At 40.5% G+C, this 17,734-nt stretch overlaps 1 protein-coding gene across 12 annotated transcripts in view; it reads left to right on the top strand.

Annotated features, from left to right (window-relative positions):
• Positions 1 to 17,734, top strand: part of DMD (dystrophin) — a 2,265,680-nt gene that overhangs the window by 1,869,579 nt on the left and 378,367 nt on the right. The gene's annotated exons all lie outside the window — the stretch shown is intronic.

Here is a 17,734-nt window from a genome sequence, read left to right as displayed (position 1 = left end):
GCATGCAACTTGTTAAATAATACGTGACTCATAAAAAGACTGCTGCAAGTTTATGCTGGGCCACGTGTAGGAACAGGGCAGAGGGAGGAAGCCTTTGGAAAATGCTGCACTTTTGAGTCATCTTTTTCCTTCCTCAGTGCCTAACTGGCCCACTAGTCACCTAGACGTACAGTCAGGCCACGGAAAATGAGCAGTTTGTGGTTAGTATATTGACACCACTGGTGCCTGAAAATATTCACTGAGCTCTATGTTTCGGGATAGTTTTCCCTATACTATGGAAGGAGCACTAGGCTCTAAGAGTCAGGAGATCTACATTCTGCTACTAGTTCTGCCGTTAACTAGCTGTGGCACTTTGAGTCAATCCTGTAAACATTGTTTCCTCAGAAGTAGATTAAAAGGCTTAGCTAGATGATTTCTAAGGCCCCTCTAGCTCTAAGTTTCATAATTTAGTACTTTTTTGTAGAATCAAAGTTGTATCTTTTCATTTTAAATGCTGGGTCTAGCTAATGACCGTTAGGTTTAAATGTGCATGAATTTGCAAACCCTTACAGAGCAAGCCACTGTCTTTTTCAAGGGCCTGTTTCGAGACGTCCTTTTCAGTGATAGAATTGAAGCTGAGTTTGCGAGCCCTCTGAATCCTACAACCTTCATTATTGTAAAGCTCATTCAGTTTTGTGAAGAACTTATGTTTGTGTCACCTTGGACAATGTTGCATTGAAGATTTGATAATTCAGACGTAGTTTTTTTCATAGTCACTCTTGTTTAAATGCTCATTGACTCAATTCTGTAATAATCAGAAAGCTGTGTGTCCTATTTGTTATTAATTGCTTCATTTTCTCAAAACTGAACCACGTTGCTACACAAAGTGTGGTTCATGGACCACAAGCTTCAGCATCACTTGGGAGCTTGTTAGAAATGTTACACTTCAGACTCCATCCAGAACTGTTGAATCAAAATCTTCATTGTAACAAGATCCCCAAAGAATTTTCATGCACGTTAAAGCTTGAGAAGCACCCCAATATCACACATATGCGCATGTGGAATCATATTCACTGCCACCGAAAGAGAAAGATATGAGGCCAGCAGCTGTCAGATGGAAATTAGTTACAACTGCATGGCCATTACCTCAGTGACCTTTAATGTCCTCATCTGTATAAAATGGGCCCTAAATAATATTCCACAATATTTTTGTTCTGGAGTATCTGAGACCACCTTGAAAGAGAAAAGAAACCACCCAAGATTCTGTCACCTAAGATTTTAAGAGCTTTCCACTTACGCAAGAGTAAAGATGTGATTTCCGAGGCAAAATGTCTAACAGGAAACAACATTGTGAAGAAGAAAGTAAAAGGTTTCCCGTGGACACTAAGAGGAAGTGGCCAGAAAATACAAAGCAAAGAGGGAGAAAAAAAGTGAATAAGAAGCTGAGCAAGGGAAAAATTTAAGACAGAGGAATGGCAAGCATTGTCAGGGACTCTGAGGAAACTGCCTAAGCTTTGATGTGACCACTACCCCTTGGAGTTTCAGCAGGTAAGAGGTTCACGATGATGTAATCCAAGAATTTACAATGGAACCAAAGCCACCCAATCTGATTGTGGTAAATTGAGGATTAAGGTAGTGGAGATAAGGTCTGGAGAGGAAGACATGAAAGGAATCTGAGAAATGGAACAATAGCTAGAGAAGGATGTAGGAATACACACAGCCACCACCCCAACAATGGAAAGGGTAAGATTCTGAATTCATGAGCAAATGGTCTAGTAATTGAAACGCGCACTACCATAGGAACTTGCGGACTCGCTTCCCGAATAATAGCTGAGCAGCATCTTTGCTTTTTAGAGAGATCATTGTATGTCAAAGACTTCCTTCAGTAGTGAGATGTTCTTCAGCGCCTTCTTTTTGTTTTTATTTCTAGTTTTTCTTAGTTTGAATTCTTTCTTCTTATCACAAAGATGATATGGTATTTTTACCTCTCCTGTAACTTATTTTGAAGATTTGTACAAACGCCTTTGGCAGGTTTTCTGCTGAGGGTGTTGTGACAACTTCACTGAGATTTGCATTGAATGTCATTGAACTCAAACTAGTCACCAACCATGGTGAGATAGCCCACAGGCGTTCTACTTTATTTTCTCCTTTCAAGGAGATCTGGAGATGCAATTTTAGGGTAAGAAGGGAGAAAGGCATTCAAGAAGCAGCAAAATGAAAGAAAATTTGTCTTGTGGAAGGGAGATCTTTCTATTACAGCAATAATAATGCCAATAATATATGTCCTCTGTGTGCGCACACATGGAGCGAAGGCGAGCAGGCTCTTCCTTCCAGCAATGTGAAATTCTACTATTAGATATTTACCTAAAGAGAAGTGTCACTCTCTGTATAAAGCATATTATTCATAGATTGCCACTCTTCAGAGCTCTTCATTCCACCTTAATATTATCTTTCTTAGATGATTCACAAGACACTTTATCTTCCAGTATTTCCTGTCATTTTTGTAAGCAAAATGATTCAGGCTGTATTCAAGGGAGTGAATCAAACAGTATGCTTCTCTCCTCCCAGTTCTGCAAGGTTTTTATTCTGGAGTGTCTAAGGCAGCTTTGCAAGAGAAGAGAAGTCACCTAAGGACAGCTAGAAGGTGTGCTTCTCAGGGAGAAGTAGAAACCGCACCCCTCTTACCCCAAGTGATTTTTTTCTAAGCTGTATTTATGTGAGTTTTACACCTATGCTGAGTTTGTGTGTACATAAATATGAACCTCAGACCTTTTCTTTGTGTTGGTTAGAAAAATCTTTTCTCCCTTCTCTTACACTTCACCCTTTTTCCTTCCCTTCCTTCGGCAACTGAAACATTAAGTTATTAAGAAGCAGATTGGGACAATCACTTCAATACATTATTGTTTGATAGATTCATTCATTAACTTAATAAGCTTTAATTTAACACTTGCTAGGCATTAACCACCGTACTAACTGTTAGATTTAGGGATAAAAGTGATAAAACTTTTGGCCTCAGGGAGCCTAGAGTATACTTGGGGTGACAAATGGGCAAATCAGTCAAAGTGTAACATGTTCTGTGTTAAAACAGAGGTTTGTGCCAAAGTCTGAGCTGGAGGTGTCTCTGATGCTGCCCTGGGAAGCCTAATGGTCAGTTAAATTAAGACATTTGAGGTGAGAGGATGCTGGGAAAATCTGCCATTACTACCATAAATTACTACCATCACTGTCATAAATTTCTACCATAAATTACTACCATGGTAATTACCTGTAGCTTTCTAGATATCTTCATACAAAGTAGTTCATGGTCCACATGAGCCACAGTCTTGCCTTTTTATAAGGAAACATCTAAGTTCTGCATCATGTAATTCTCTGGGCCTTCTTGGCTCTGTCCCTGTCCTTTTCCTGCCAGTACCCTAATCATCCTTGAGGGACGTCCCTATGCTTCTCAACCGCGGGCTGTTCTTGATCCTCCAGCCAGCTGTGTTTCTCCCTTCTTTGAACTTCTGTAGCTTTTTATTTGTACTAAATTGTGTTTAGTTTTTGGAGAACATTCTCCGTCTTTATAATTAGACTTTAAACTCTTTGAGAATATATTTTCGTCTCTGTAGCCCCTGCAGTATCTAGTAGAGTACCTTGAACAAATGGGCAGTAAATAAATCCCATAAAATATTACGTTAAATTGCTTCAAATTGTGTATTTAATCTCACATCGACATTCAGTGATAATAGATGTGAAATAAACTCCAAGATCTAATCCTGTTTCTGATTATTATTTATTTAAGTATTAACATTCTAATCCAATTGATACTCTAGATCTAAGTTTATTTTTGCCTCGTTTTAAATGTCATCAAGTGATTCATGCCTTATTTTTTGTAATATTCTTAGAATGGAAAAATGAAAGTGAGCAAGTGTCATCAGAATATGATGCCTGTCTTTCAATTCAATATTTCTTTGATGAAATATTTGTTTGTGGGCTTTTTCTCCTATAATTCTTTTCTAGATGTAGTCTCACAAATCATTTCAGAAGTCAGTCCATTTCAAGATGCTTTTCTTTTGTGCTTTTTTCACTTCATAGAGAATCAAGTTTGTTCCTTAAAAATTCAGCAAATGGCTAGGCAAATTAGATGAATTATCATTATCAACTCTAAGGGGTTTTTTCCTGGGAAATTCACATTATTACTTTTGAAAACTTTACATATTTCCTCTATGATGTGGGGAATTGCCCTGAGGTGATTGTGGCCTCCAGGTACTAATAGCCATCCTATCTAAGAGATCATGGAACCAAAAAGTTCCCAGACCGAATTGAAACACTGGAATCACAGAGTTTATTAAAATCAGTAAAGCACACAGTGAGAAACAAGGGGGAAAGATATGGGGTAAGTCGACACACTTAAGACAGAGTATAAACAGGCTGGAAGGGCCACACTACTTGAATTCTGGGGTACATATTGTTTTTATGTCCTGTCTCTCTCTACTGCATCAGCCTTCCCCACGAATGATGTGCTTACAACGACCAGAGTTGAGTTTCCAGCAATGGAGCCAACAATGGATGGCGCCTGGGCCAATGACACACGCTTTATCAGAGACATAGGCAAGGATGCATGGCCACAGCTGTAGCCTGCCAATTAGCCTGATGAACAGCCATGTCATTCCTGACAGAGGACTTACGGGGCTAAAATGGGTATCACCAAGGGGTGGCTGAATTAAGACCTCATGAACGTTAAATGCACATGTATATTTATTTTCTCCTGAATATTTAGTGCCTCTTGTATATTTAATGTCTCTTGTATATTTGGTATCGTATATATTTAGTATATTATGAATATTTAGTACCCAGGTGCCTCATGAATATTAGGTATCTTTTGGTCTTTCCGTCCCTCACTTTCTATGTTTAGCACACACATGCTCTACTTGTTAACTACTTACTTATACTTAACTATAAACTATGAACTATGTCGATGTCTAACAAAGCTTTCTTAGTAGTTAATTTTACCTAAAGCATCTTAAAAAGTGTTGCCAATGTTTTGCAAACTCAAACTTATTCATTTAATATATTTGAATAGTCACAAAAGCAAATAGACAGTATACCCTCATCTATAATCTTTGTTTCTGTTGCACATTTCCTTTTGACTAGAAGCCCTTGGCTATTAAAAAATCAAGGGCTAGGGGCCAGCCTGGTGGTGCAGCAGTTAAGTGCGCACGTTCTGCTTTGGCGGTCCAGAGTTCGCCAGCTCGGATCCCGGGTGCAGACGTGGCACCACTTGGCACACCATGCTGTGGTAGGCATCCCACATATGAAGTAGAGGAAGACGGGCACGGATGTTAGCTCAGGGCCAGTCTTCCTCAGCAAAAAGAGGAGGATTGGCAGCAGATGTTAGCTCAGGGCTAATCTTCCTCAAAAAAAAAAAATCAAGGGCTAGAATATTTGAGCCTGATTTGATACTCCCTACCCCACCCTGATAGACCCTTCTACAGACATGAAGAAGGCTTTTCTAAGTTTTTGCTCAGTTAGGGTGTGATGCTAACAACTCTCCATCCTGGTTTTAATCCCTATTTGAGTTAATTGGTTTTACTTAGTCTAGACCACCTGAGATTGCTCCTGGGTTAGACAATTCACAAATATCTGAGTTTAGTCAGACATATGAGTATATGGATGTGCCACAGAAATGCACTACTGCTTAGAAACCAATAGCAAGCGTGTATTCTTTCTTTACTCCCTGAATAAAGCCCTCAGTGGCTCCTAATTACCTTCAGGATAAAAGTGGCTTATCATTTGGCAGTGGTATGGTGGAGCCAGCTCCTATAGGCTCTTAAGAGCCAATTGTTTGCATCTCTTTCCACTAAATTCCTTATTCAGTGACATCAGGTTGGTAACTGGAAATAAGCCATAGTGGGAATATTTACAGCACAGAAATCTGCAAATGCTACAAACAGGGTTCCCCCCACAGCAGACCCAGAGCCAGTTATTTAACATTACAAGTGTTCCACTGCTTCCACAGCCCTTCATGCTCTCATTCCGTGGGACTCCTCAAGCCTATCCCTCTCTACTGAACTCCACAATCCAATGAAATATCTTTCTGTCTTGTTTCTGCCCCTCCATGCAAATAGCTCCCTCTCTTGGGAACAAGCTGTCCCTCCCCTCTCACGTTTGCTTGCCTGGTTTGTAATCCCCTTTCAGATAGCAGCTCGTACAGAGATTCCTGAATATCCAAAACTGTATCCCCTGCATCTTCAATGTGCTACCTCTGCACATTTATCTTATCCTGTGTCATACAATATTTTAATTTTCCATGAATTTATATTCCCCTCTAGATTAGAATCTTCTTGAAGTCTTTTAATGCTTTTCTGTGCTTTTGTATACCTGCCACATAATAAATATTTGATTAATGCGTGAGTGAACAAATAAACATCTGAATAGAGTAAGTGAATGAGTATTCAATATTGGGTCATTTTATTTCAAAGTGATAAGATTTTATATATTACCTTGCATGGTGCTATAGTCTGAATGTTTGTGTCCCCCCCAAATTCATATGTTGAAATCCGAACGTCCTATGTGATGGTATTAGTTGGTGGGGCCTTTGGGAGGTAGGTGCTCAAGCCATGAGCATGGAGCCCTCACGAATAGGATTAGTGGTTTATAAAAGAGGCTCCAGAGAGATCCATAGCCCCTCCCACCATGTGAGGACACAACCAGAATACACCAGCTATGAATTAGGAAGAGGGGTCTCACCTAAGGCAATCACCCTGGTGCCTTGATCTTGGACTTCCCAACCTCCAGAACCATGAGCAGTAAATTTCTGTTGTTTGTAGGCTGCTCTATCTGTGGTGTTTTGTTATAGCAGCCCAAATGGACTAAGACACAGGGGGAAAGGAACACAGGGCCACTGCCTGGCCTGGCTCTTTCAGGAAAATCCTAATGTAGAGGAGAACCAACATCTGACTGGGCAGGAGTACCAAGAACCCAGCACTAGTGATTCTCGCCACCAGCTACCAGCTAGTGCAGATTATAGCCATATTTAAATACTATGAAGTGGTTAGATTAGAGGAGACCTCTAGAGCAAAGGCTCTAAGGACCATTAGAATCACCTGGGAAGCTTAAAAGACTGCCCAGGCTGCATCCCAGGCCAATGATATCAGACTCTCTGAGGGAAACCCACAGATCAGGGCTGGTTTATTATTATTACTATTACTCCCAGTGATTCCAATCTGGCCAAAGTTGAGCCCCAACTAAAGTCTTCGGAATCTCATATTCTCTCCTTCTAGCATAGGGGAGAATTAAAAGAAACGTTTAACGGCCAGCTTTTCCACACTCTTCCTTAGGCACATATATTGTTTCATTCGTAATTTGTGAATAGTTGCATATGTTAGCAAAGCTTGACTGCAAAAAATTTCTCCTCCCACACATTCTGATCCCATCTTGACACTGCATAACTGTTGGCGAAGGCAATTTCAACAATGAAGAAGTGGGAGAAATGACTACGTTTTATGTAAATATGTATGCATTTAAAATCGAAAGGACATGTGTAATAATATCGTTTAAGATTTTAAATGAAGGACGATACTTAAGATTCCTCTGTAATTAAATTTCTCAGCAGTAGAAAGCGTTGTCTTTACAGCTATTAAGCATATGGCTGAGAAAATGTTATTCTACAAGCCTTAAGAATTGAAATCTGACTTCATATGAATGCATACACTTTATCGCACAATCATGTATGCTTTCTAATTAGATTTGAAGAGTAGCTATTGCTTGCTTTTTAAACTTAGAGGTAATGGCTGTGGGATGTCAATTATATGATACTCTGATGGGCTTGCTTATATGATGATTGTCAACACACTAAAGTACTTATACATTTTTTATGTGCTCAAATATTTAAAACAAAGAATAAGACTCAAAATGGCCTGAGAAGAGTCTTTCTAGTCAGTCTTCCTGGCTTTGGACCGAGGACACACAACCCCTTGCCCCTAGTTATCTACTTCCATCTTTAGAAGGCCCTACCCTTGGACTGGACAGTGTATGAGTGAAAAATGTAAATGAAAATTTCAAATGATGGAAATGCCCAGATGAGGACCACTGATGAGGGAGGGGATGTTAATGTTCCTTCAGAACTAAGCTCAGCTCAGCGTTTACCCCTCCTGCTGTGCAGTGAGAGCAGTGGTTCTCGAAAGTTGAACGTGCAGCAGAATCCCTTGGAGGGCTTACTAAAACACAGATTGCTAGACCCCCACCCCAGAGGTTCTGATTCAGTTGGTCTGGAGTGAAGCCTGATAATCTGTATCTCTAAAGATAAGCTCTCAGGTTGTATTGCTGGGCCTGGGACCACAATTTGAAAACCACTGCCCTGGAGAAAGGGAAAACTCTCTGCTTGCTAGATTTCCCTAAGCCTTTCTCCAGTTTCCCAGGAGACCTCCTGTGTAGTAGCTTGCTTTCTTCCTCCCTCCCTCCCTCCCTTCCCTCCATCTGTAATAATAATAATCATAGCAACAGCTAGCATTTCTTGAGTACTAAGTACTAAGCACTGTACATCCATCACGACAAACCTCTGAGGAAAGTACTATTATCATTTCCATTTTGCAGGTAAGGAAACAACTAAGAAATTTGCCAAAGCTCACATAGCTAAGATGAGACTCAAGCCCCTGTCTGTTTGGCTCCAAAGCCCAGAATCTTAATTTGTTCCAGATAAGCTCATTTTGTGCTCTGATTTTCACAACCGGAACATTCTGAATATGAGGTTGAGGGCAGCAGTTGGACTAGAGGGAGCAGCCCAGTTGAGCAGGCATGGTGCTGGCAGGGTGGCAGTGAGGTGGGACCTGAGCATCCTAATAAAGGCAGGAGACAATGATTGTCTCCTCCTTCTCCAGGGCCATCCTGGCTGCCATCCCTCTTCCTGCCTGGCCTCTGAGAGAGAAAAGGCAGCTCTGTCAAGAGGATCCAGAAGTTTCTATATGCAGGACAGCTCTTGGGCAATTGTTCCTGGGGGTAAATCTCAGATGCTCACAGTGCACATTCAGACACTATTTACAGTCGCCTAGGAATAATATAAATGGTGTGTCAAGAGGGCCATCATTATGTGAATCAAAAAACAACTTCAGACCTTAAATTATGTGTCAAGGATGTTTTTTGTCGTTTATTGTTAAGTGACAGATCTTTAACACTTTATTGGTACTTTTCTTTAGGAAAATTTCTCTTCTTTTTTTAGTTCACACATTATATTATAAGTACTCATTTACAATTTTTGCCTGTAAATACAGAGCATTCAGTTATGAAAACGTACTGAGGCTTGAGACTTGCGATTTCGGCTTTAAGAGCTCTGACCTAGCCCTTGAAACTGAAATGGTTTTATATGTATGTAGTCGAAACTGAACCCAAAGCACATCTTTAAAACTCTGAGGAATTTCTGTGCCACAGTTTTCTAGCCGTAGGTAAAATTTTACTTTAAAGTTTGAGGGATGAATTTAGTTGATATGCAAAGAAATGTAGAAAGTTTTGCAAACCCAATCAAATCCTATGTATGCAGTGGATGCATCTGTTCATTTTGCTGTCATTGGAGGACAAGATCCTGTACACTGTTTTCTGGGTGCAGATTGGGGGTAACATCTAGCATCATGTAAGACAGATGATGTAGATATCTTGTCCATATCGCCTTCGCTTTGGGGTGGTGGGTAGACACATGGGCCAGGTCAGAACTGCCAGAGTATTGACTAGAGCAAACCTCAACCTACAAGGAATAAGGAATGAGAGCAGGCCAGTAAAAATCTCAGCTTTCTCTCTCCTCACGGGGATAATTGTGAGGCATGTTCCCCAAGTTTTCAGAGGGTCCCCAGAAGCTCTGAGCCCCAGTTGCCCACATCAGTCATCTGCTCAATAAAGCATTCTCGATTGTTTCTTGCCCTTCCTGTCTCATTTTCCTATTCCCCACAGTGTTTCCTAGGATCACCTCCTAACTAAACTACTTATGCTGAAGTCCTCTTTTATTTTAGCAGGAACCCAGACTGATACACCATGATGGGTACAGATACTATTGCTTTGGGTCTTGAGTGGACATAGTTACATGTTGGAGATGTTATACTATGTATGTATATATAACCTGTGTAATATTAAGCTGTGCATTATTAGGATTATTTACTGATCAAGATTTCCAATCTGTATTGGAAATAGTTAAAATAAAAATAAAATAGTTAAAATTGGGCAAAAATACTTGCCCAGATGCTTTAATATCTGATTGCATAATTAAACAAGTAAAGAGGAAAGGAAATTATTAGCAACTCTATCTTTAAATGCAACTGATGTCCAAGGCAGTCATGAAGAAAACTCTTTGTGTTGATAAACCAAAGGCCTATTAGAGCAGACTTCTGTGTTTATTGTTCTGTTTCTGACCGTTTTATTCCAAACAAATGGACTTGCTTGTCATTATCCCCCACCCTTCCCTAGCACAGGGCCCCCATTCTTTGAAACAGTAACTAATTCAGTTCCAGGGAGAATATGAAGAGGGAGGGTGTAAAAAAACTGAAATGAAAAGTGTGGCGCGTTTCCATTGTGGATTCCATGTCGGTGGCGAGCTGATGACAGACCATGGTAGGAGATCTGAAGCAGCAATTGGCCCAATCTCCAGGGGATTCCTGAGGTTCAAATGCCACCCTGGAGAGTGGCAAATGTTCTTTCTCACCTTCGTTGAGTTACAGCTTATATGATTCAAAGCCAAGGACTGATGAGGTATAAGTGGGCTGCATTGCTTGTTTTTGCTTGCTGAGCAGTTTAGAGATTTCAAAACAATCTCAAACGTAACCTATGGAGTAGTATGTGTGTTAAACCAAAAACTATAACTTTTAGTTGAAAATAACCCCACGCAATCTCATATTCAGAGGTAATGATCGTTGACAAACATTTATGAAGTCAAAAACCTATGAATGATTTCTTTTAAATATCTAGTAGAACTTAGGCTATGAAAAGTCATAATTTCATAGGTATGAATTTATAAACATGATTTGTGTTGGCAATGTTCAGTTAGATTTTTTTAAATCATGCATTTTAGGTTGAATTAGGGGAAATGTATCTTTTGTGGCAATATATAATGTGCAGAGAAACATAAAAACTAGGTGATGTATTTTATGAAAGAGGGCATCGTCAGAGCATATCAGGCATAAGAACTTTGAGTTCTGTTTGTTTTTCCTGGCTTCAGAAAAGATTGTTCTGGGAATAGAGAATTCCATTCGGGAAACATAGTGCATACATGGTTCTCTCAGTAGTAGCGTTAAAATACTGACTTCGAGGGTTCTTTTGAAAAAGCCTACAGAATTTTCGCATGTTGGGAATAGCTTTATATTCTTATACATTGCACTTAGAGTTTCTATTCAAGGCAAAGATAACTTTGCATAGACCTTGGCTATTCTTTCACATTCTAAAATAACCCGTTCCTTCAGGGTAGTTGCTCTCAATGCTGATTTCGTGATACTTCATATCATCTTTAATGTACTCCAAAGATTTTTAGAAGAGTCAGCAAATCATTTACTTTAACTTGAAACATCAGTGAGTGAAATATAGATTTTTTTTTTTAAAGAGGAACAGATAAGGAGGGGTCCAAGAGGTTGCATTTGATTGCTTTCCCTCTTTGCATTCATGAATATGCTGTCTGTGCATAGCTTTCTTATTTCACCCAATTTCTGTAACCCATCCCCTCCTCATTTTCATGGGCCTGCGTGATGCAAAAGAAGTTACCAGAAACTACTTTGAAATAGTGTCTTTCAAGTTCATGTATGATTTTATTTGTGAAAATCTAATCGACATATCTCTTGTAAAGTAACAGACGTACTTTTTTTTTTTTACAAGTGCACTGCTAGCCCTCCTATTTAAACAGTGAATTTAGATGATAAATGTTATATAAGAACCATGAAGACGTTTAGTTCAGAAAAAGCATTTTCTAGTTTACCCACAGAAAAGCTGAAGTAACAAGAAAGAAAAATAGCAGAATGTATTAGTCCTTTTCATGATGCCACCATTAAACAAAGATACTTAAATTCCAAAATGACTTAAATGGGGCCTGAAGCAAGAGATTAATGCCTCCGGAGTACTTCTTTTCTTTTCCTTTATGACAACATTTTCACTCCTCATCATGGAAACATCCACTCCTTTTGAGCTTGGGAGTTGGAGAGTGGGGGCCAGAAAGTCAAGACAGGAGGGGCGTTCAAGTATCAGGGTGCTTGAGAATCATCTGGAGAGCTCGTTAAAAATGCGGATTCCTAGGTCCCACCCCGGGTGTTCTGATTTAGCAGGTCTATAGCAATGCCTGAGACTGTGTTTCTAACAAGCTCCCAGGTGATGCGACCCATGGGCCACTGAGTAGCACTGTTCCCGGGGACAGGGCAATGAGAAAGTAAGGTCAAAGGCACCAAGATCAGGTGCTATGAAAACACCTCTGATTTCTTCTCTGTCCGCCGATTCTTTTGTCTGTGTGGTTTTACAAAAGTCTCTTAACTTCTTAAATCTCAGTTACCACAACTGAAAAGTAAGAGGGTTGCTCCAGATCAGGTGGCTTTCCAACCGTGCTTCAAGGCATTTTAGAAGTACCACGGGGTGCCTCAGAGGCCAAAGGGGGAGATGGGAGGAGGGAGTCAAATGGACTCTTTTCAAGGCTCCCGATCTCCCCGCTGCCACACTTTTATCTTTCATCTCTTTCATATATTCCACTTCTGAGTATGGTTTCATTAAAAAAAAAAAAAGATTTTATAACTTAACAAATCTGAAGGAAATGAAAAATCCCAAGTCTGAAAATGACTCATTGCTTTAAAAATGTACAGAACTGAAGACTTTCAACTTAGTGTACAGTTCCAGAAATTCTCTGGTCCTTCCACAGCATCCCAAGTGTGCTACAACACCGAGCAGTGAATGCCTTCTTTCTGCTCACGAACGTAAGACTCAATCCCATGCTCCAGGAGGCCCCTAGTCTGATGTGTTTTAGCTAAACAGACTGCCGAGAATAGAGGGCAACGTGGAGCATTTCTCTGCAACGTGGAGCATTTCTCTGCAGTCACGTCCAATCCATTACAAATCCAGCCTTCCCCAAAGAGTTATTAATTACCTTCTGTTACAGAATTTTTTAGAACATAATTCTTAATTATATTTCCAACTATTGCGTGATTTGACCAGTTTGGAACTAGAAAACTATCCTATGTAATTCCATTTAAAGCAGTTTGCTTCAACAATTGCCACACTGTTGGTTTGTCTGTTTTGTACACCATGCTAATTTTTGCATGGTGGTAGCATTTCATTATAATCAGCCTTCATTTTTAATAAGACCAATAATTTTTAATATCAAATTGTAGATTTCAGTCTTTGTATGAATTAAAAGCTATTAATCTTCTCAGGGTTAGGTTATGTTAACTAGATTGTAATGTTCTTCTTTTTAGTATATTCCTTAAATCCCTTTCATCTCATACTGCACCAATACATTTCTACTATCTTGTAATAAATTAATTCCAGTTATGTGATGGAAAATTTTACTGTAAAAATATAACTTGCAGTGTAAATTTTTCTGTCCTATTATCAACTAGAAGCGGTATGTTTTATTCTGACTAGAAATTTGAGTTATCTCCTTGATTTTTAACAGCGGATGGGAAAATGAAGATTGCTATCTTTCCATATCCATTCTTTCATTTAGTCATTCGTTCAGCAAACCTGTATTGGGAAAGTTCTATGTGCTAGGCACAGAGGAAGTATTAGAGATATGGAGATAAGGCCAGGTCCCTGCCTGCAGACATTTCCTAGTCTGTGTCATAGCCAGGGAACTACTCTGTTAGTAGGTGAGATGTGACCCACATTGGCTCTGACAAGAGGCATGATGACATCAGCAGCTAACTGGTAGAGAGCAGAGGCTAGAGGGGAGACTGTCCTGGCTATTGGTGTGGCAAATCCCCAACGAAAGGGACTAGCTATCCTAAAGATAATGGCCAAAGGGAAGTTATAGACTTAGGTGTAATAACTAAGATATGAATAACTAAAGAATGAGATCTAGTAGAATGAGAGGAAGGTGTCAATCAGCACCTTGGTTTGGGAAGAGAAAGCAAGGTAGGTTTTATCCAGAGAGAAGCAGTCCCTAGGTAACAACTAGGGTCCAGTTCCTGAGGGAGGGAAAATTGGCAACATGTAGTCAGGTACCTGGGATTCAAAGCCAAGTTCTAAGTTCAGCTCAAGCAGGGCCCTGGGGTATAAACCACCCCCAGAGTAGTCCAGCCTAAATGACTGAGACCTTAGGTGGTTGCTGATGGGAGAGGCTGCAGCCCAAGCAGGCTCAGCTCATGCCCACTGGATACCGGGATTAAGTTGATATAACACATGGATGGCACTTAATGTGGTGTGTGACACGACACAAGTAAATGCTTAATAAATGTTTGCTGATAATGCTACTGCTGCTGCTGTTTTTGTCAGTACAAGACTCAGGAAAATAATCTAATACAGGAGTTAATCTGCTGGTGGGCCCAGGGCTTCTAATATTTGGCTGGTTGATTTTTATTGACCCAAGATTAAACACAGTCATTACTTCAGGAATAGCAGCTGTAAAGAATCCAGAACAGGCAAAGAATGATAATAACTTGCCATATCTCGACTGTCACTTTCTAGCTGAGTGACCTCTCTATACTTCGGTTTCCTTAGATGTACGATGGAGATAATAGTACCAACCTCATACGGTTGTTATGAGAATTATGTGAATTACTACGCTGGACTCATTTAGGACTGTATCTAACATATAGTGAATGTTCAAGGAAATCGCAGACCTTGTCTCCTAGGCGATGGCCGGGTTTTCATACACTCTGGGGTGGGTTTGAGAAGTTCATTGATTTAGAGCCCGGAACGGCTGATCTTCCAGCCTGCAGGTCTTTAGCAACTGTGGCTGGTAAAATCCAGAGCAGCCAAAGGCTGCCAAAGCCTTGTCAGAAATCATAAATGCCCATTTTCACAACCCCTATCGTATTTGTCATTTTTGTCCCTAGAATACTTCTTTTTAAGGCAAGGGAAAGTGTAATTACTGCAGATAGCACACAGTATTTTTTCACAACATATTTTCAAAAATTGTGATGAGAAAAATGTGTCACTCCTGTGAAGAAAGAGCATACGGAAGATGATTTGAGAAATCTAGTAGGAAGAAATATGGTTCTTAACCCGAAACAAGTGTCAGAAGAAAGTCGCAGGAGGCAGAAGGAATTATAGTAATCATGATGAAGTCTAGAGCTCGCACTAGTTACCGGAATGGCAGCAGCGACATTGATCTCACGCCCCTTCCGTGCTGGCCCTGAGTGAGCTCCTGCTGAATTGCCCGGCTGTTAGAATTGGTGTGGGCATCACAGATAATGGGCTGCGGACTGAAGGCTCTGGGCTTGATGCTGGGGAGGGGAAAGCAGGGTCTTACCAGTGCCCTTTGGCTTTGATCTTGGGCTTAATTCCATGGAACCACCCTATTTTGCAAAATCCCTTGAAGGCTTATCCCTTTTCCTGTCCTTTAAAGCCCTGGGAAGACTTAGCCCTTTTCCATTCTAAGAGTAAGCCACATCTAGATTTCTGGAGATGAAGAGACACCAGAATATGACTTTCCTTCTGGAAGCCCTTGCGTCTTCACCCAGGAGTATACAATGCTGTTGCCTTGGAATCAGCATTCAGTTTTCATAATGTTGAGTGTGTCAGAGCCGCTCTTGCTAACCCTCTGTCCTCTGGGAACCCAAAACCTGCTTCTCTAGAATGTTAGAATCTACTTGACTCTTACTGCCTTAACTAACTGACTTCTTTCAATTTTCTTCTTCTTGTGTAGACTTTTGAGGGTCACCCGGACTTCCCAGTTTCTTTTGAAACTTGACCTCTTTTCTGCTAAGTTTAGGTATATACTTAATCTTTGTAGCCTAAGCAAATTCCTAGTCCTGTCCTGCCTTACTGCTTTCATTACTGGTCTCAAATATACTTTGACAAGGTCATAAAGAAAATACCTGTTGGTTCACTCTTTATATTTGCACTCAAGATAACATTTGAGACTGTGCTACTCAAAGAATTTGGTGACAACTTTCTTGATCACTCCCATATCTTATCAGTGATCAAGTCTTTTTACTTCGTAAAAATGCTTTTAGCTCTTTAAATACTTTCCATATCTATATTAGTTAGTTAAGATAGGCTATGACTGGAAAACGGCTTAAATGAAATAGAAGTGTATTTCTTTCTCAGGTAAACAATCCAAGGTGACTTCATGTCAGTCGGTGTTAGGTGTATGTGTGCACAAGGAGGTGTGGCAGCCCACACAGGCCAACGGGGCTCTTCCATCTTCAAGACCAGTTTCCAAGATGGCCCTTCTGAAGACATTCTGGAGCCAAAAGCAGAAAGAGCAGGAAGACTGTCGTGAGAGGTGGCCCACATCCTTGCACTCACCTTCCACTGGCTAGAGCCCAGTCCTGTGGCCACAAGTCACAGCAGAGAGGCTGGGAAATGAAGTCTGGTTGAGTACCTAGAAAGAAGCAGAGAATGGCTTTGAGAGCAGTTCGCAGCCGCTGCCACGTTATTCATGCCCTGCTCTCTATTCTCGCTGCCTCTGCATCACTTCTCAACTAGGCTGCTGCATGGGCCTCTTGTCTCTTACCTAAAGTCTTCGGTCCCCTCAGCTGTCTGCTACCCTTAGGCCTGGGATAGTTTTTTAAGACGTGACTAATCCTCCACAGCTTTAATGATAAGAGGTCAAACTGCTTAGGTGAATGTGTGATGCCCGATCCCCTCTGTAGCTCCATCTCCCATCGCCCCCTCACACAAACCCTTTATAAGAGAACTATTTCTTTTTCTTTTTTGAGGAAGATTGGCCCTGAGGTAACATCCGTGCCCATCTTCCTCTACTTTATATGTGGGACGCCCGCCACAGCGTGGCTTATCAAGCGGTGCCACGTCCGCACTTGGGATCCGAACCGGCGAACCCCTGGCTGCTGAAGGGGAACGGGCGAACTTAACCGCTGTGCCACCAGGCGGCCCCTGACCTATTTCTTTTTCTAATGCACAGTGATAACAGCAAGCACTGATGTGGCATTGGACACAGTTCTGACCAGTATTAACTCATTCATTTCTCACAATAAGCTTATGAGTTAGGCAGTAGTGTTATCCCCATTTCACAGAGGAGGAAACAAACACAGAGAAGTTAAGTAACTTGCCTGAGGTTGTACAGTTAGTAAGTGGTACAGCTTGAGTGTCATGACCCAAAGGATAGGGAATCTGGGTTCTTCATCCCTGTTTATACTGCTTCTCCCAATGTTACCTGCTATTCCCTCTTCCTTGAATGCCCTTCCTCTTTCTTCATCCAAGTCCTACTCAAACTTCAAGAATCAACTCGAGCTTGTATCTCTTCTTTCAGGAAGCTGGCCTTGACCTCACCTGATTTAGTTGCTACTCATCGATGTCCCCATAGCATCCTGTGCATTTGTCTATCTCTCCCTGCCATAGCAGTGGGTTTCTCACCATTCAAAAATCTTTAAGGGGATGTCCAGCTTTGTATTACCAATGTCTGCACAATGTCTAAAACAGTGTTTCCAATAGAAATATAATGCAAGCCACATACATTATCTTAAATTTTCTAGTAGCCACATTCTTTGAAAGTAAAAACAAAGTGAGATTAAATTTAATAATGTATTTTATTTTACCGAATATATTATTATATCAATATGTAATGAATAAAAAAGTATTAATGAAATCTTTTGCACTTTTCTCCATTCTAAGTCTTTGAGATCTGGTATATATTTTACAGTTA

Source organism: Equus asinus, chromosome X (assembly GCF_041296235.1).
Source record: "Equus asinus isolate D_3611 breed Donkey chromosome X, EquAss-T2T_v2, whole genome shotgun sequence".
In the NCBI taxonomy this organism is placed as follows: domain Eukaryota; kingdom Metazoa; phylum Chordata; class Mammalia; order Perissodactyla; family Equidae; genus Equus; species Equus asinus.
Note: the sequence above shows the minus strand (reverse complement) of the source record. Positions and strands in the feature narration are given on the sequence as shown.